The sequence below is a fragment of the Ananas comosus genome, unplaced genomic scaffold (assembly GCF_001540865.1).
Source record: "Ananas comosus cultivar F153 unplaced genomic scaffold, ASM154086v1, whole genome shotgun sequence".
NCBI classification, from domain to species: domain Eukaryota; kingdom Viridiplantae; phylum Streptophyta; class Magnoliopsida; order Poales; family Bromeliaceae; genus Ananas; species Ananas comosus.
The window spans coordinates 16,366-19,155 of record NW_017893425.1 but is presented as its reverse complement, the minus strand read 5'-3'; the positions used below and the strand labels follow the sequence as shown (position 1 = coordinate 19,155).

At 44.2% G+C, this 2,790-nt stretch overlaps 1 long non-coding RNA gene across 2 annotated transcripts; it reads left to right on the top strand.

Annotated features, from left to right (window-relative positions):
* Nucleotides 1–273: 273 nt before the first annotated feature.
* Nucleotides 274–2,109, top strand: LOC109706026. 2 transcript variants are annotated; one of them, XR_002215017.1, is made up of 3 exons: nucleotides 274–330; nucleotides 1,073–1,188; nucleotides 2,048–2,109. It is a non-coding gene; the product is annotated as an uncharacterized LOC109706026 (long non-coding RNA). The 2 variants fall into 2 exon arrangements; XR_002215016.1 differs by lacking the exon at nucleotides 274–330 and adding an exon at nucleotides 726–989.
* The last annotated feature ends 681 nt before the right edge of the window (nucleotides 2,110–2,790 follow it).

Genomic DNA, 2,790 nt, shown 5'->3' with positions numbered 1-2,790 from the left:
GTTCGCAGTGACCAAACGGGGTCGAAACTGAAATGTTAAAATTTCAGTGGACTTGTTAAGTAAAAACGATCATTCCTGCCAAATTTGAGCTCAATCGGACTGTCGGAAGGGCTTACGGAAGGTATTTGATCCGTGTCGCTAAACGGATTAAGTCGAAGGGCATTTTGGTAAATTGAACCAGTTAGTGGAATTCCACTAACCTGCAGCCATGTAATACCCTCCATCCTTATCCCCTCTGCACCCTCTCCTCAGCGAGCATACGTATAAAGAGAGAGAAGGAGAAAAGAAGAGAAGAAGAAGCTGATGAAGAAGGAGAAAAAGAAAAGAAAAGTAAGAAATTTTCCTCTCTTTCTCTCTTTGCTCTCTCTTTCTCCCTCTCATCTCTCTCCCTGCTGCAGCAGTAACTTCAGCATCAGCAGCAGCTTAGCCAAGCTGCTGCTAGGCTGTCAACAGCAGCAGCTGCTAGAGTAGCAGCAGCAGCAAGCAGCATCAGCAGCAGCAGCAAGCAGCATTAGCAGCAGCAGCTCAGCCAGCTGCTGCCAGCAGCAGCAGCAGCAGCATGCGCCAGCAGCAGCAGCAGTGCAACAGGAGCAGCTGCAGCTAGCAGCAGCAGCAGCAGTGGCAACAGTGACAGCAGCAGCAGCTGCCCTGCAGGGGCAGCAAGAGAAGAAACGAAAAGAAAGAAAGAAAGGAAAGAAAGAAAGAAAGAAGGAAAGAGAAGAAAGAAAAGAAAGAAAAGAAAGAGAGATGGAATGAAATAAAAGTTGAATTGCTCGATAGTTTGATTTTGACCCCGACAATGCACTTTTGCAAAATAAGAGTCCTAATGCGAAATTGACCGCGTGTAAACCAAATTGAGGGTAAAAGAAACGCGTTGGCGAAGTCGGTTCGGCAATCCGACGAACCTACGCAAAGATATCGCCAAAAGAAGGTTTTCGGCTATAGTTGCCGCTTTATATAGCATTGAAATGCTAACTTGTCAATTATGAGTAATGACTCTAGTTTAATCTTTTCTAATCCTTTATAAGTGAAAAGTAAACATGCCCAAGAGTCTAAATTGACTTTCCGACAGGTCGACGACACGCTAATTACGGTAGAGACCGCTCTAGTCCTATTTGCACGGAGTCGCGAGAGATAGTCGTCGACGCTTTCCGAGACGTGGATTCTAGTTGATTGACACCACTACAGGTGGGTGGTGCTATCCGAAGTCTTTGAATCACCTTTTATGTCTATGCTATTCATTGAGCATATTTACTTCTGTATTCATGCATTATAGGGTATGGGCATTGGCATTATGCAAGTGATATTGAACGTGTGAATTCTTATTGATAGTAAGAACATATGAACATTAGAATGTGGACATAGAACCCTATGAATGTATGAAACTGTAAAGGACCAAGACAATAGTAAACTTGGTGACATCATGACTAGAGATTTGGTTAGCATCGAGAAATGCAATTATGAAACTAGTATAAAGAACTAGTTAGAGTTAAATTGTGACATTGTTGTCAGTTGAATCCTCTAAAGGGGGATCAGATCTTACTCACATAGTCTGTTTTCTTAGCTTGGTGGTGGTCGCTCCCCCCAGGCAGTGAGCTCCGGAGTAGTCACTTGTTGGGCTAACGTACTTGCCCCAGGACTAACGTACTTGTCCGACAGACGGTCCCATCGGGAGGCAGCTTAGGGCCCGTGAGGGATTTCGTTGGTGAGTTATTGTTAACCAAAGGGTTAACCACTGAATTGGGTAAATTTATGGGCTAACGTACTTGCCCCAGGACTAACGTACTTGTCCAGCTGTTAACCAGAGGGTTAACCAAAAGATTGGGTAAAGTTAATGAAAAGCATGCATGCATATTTACAGTTTTTATATCTGTTACTTCTTTCAGCTTTGTACAGGCATTGTAGTAGTTACATGTTATAGTTGGTTACTATCTGCTTACTTTTCTTGCCTACATATGCCTGAGTAGACCTAGTGGGTGAGTCGGCGAAGTCGGCAGCCGAACCCACTGGGAACTTTCTTGTAGTTCTCACACCACTAACCATACAGGTTCCAGTGCGAGTTTTGAGGCCGAGGATCGTGGCAAGGGCCCTGCAGCTTAGCTAGCTGACACCAGAGTTTAGCAATTACCATTTTGAGTTCATGTATCATCCATTTTGATGTACAGAGACATGTAAATGAATGTATAAAAAGCATGTATATAACTAAATATTTCAGTTACAAGTTCAGTTGTGTAAAATTTTAAATTACAGTGAATTTCATTATACAGTTAGTTTACTATCACTTGTGGTTGTTGCTTGCCTTCGTGCAAGCCATGTATATGGAAATGTGATCCTGGGAATTATTTATTTCTTTATACATGTACTCGTTGTTGTTGAGCCTTGGGCGAACAGAGGAGGTGCTGTTCGTTCGGCGTCTGTGCGCGGGCCCGGATCTACCAAATTGGCGATAACGGGACGTGACAAACTGCCTAGCTCGAGACGAGCTGATCGTCATCGCAAAAAGCGAACTCCGGCATCCTCTAAACACAACCTCAATCTGCCCCCGTTCTCTAAAGGTAACTGCGCGATTCTTACAATCGATTGTGGCATAGTACTTGGTCAACCAATCCATACCCAAGACCACATCGAAATCCCCTAGCTTGCGCAAAGCTAGCAAGTCCACGGGCATAATCCACTCTGCTACCCACACAAGGCAACAAGGGCAATACTTTCTAATATCCAAAGAGTGGTCGGGAACAACTACACGTTCCGGATGCAACAAGGAAACCACTAGGATGCCATGCAACTCGG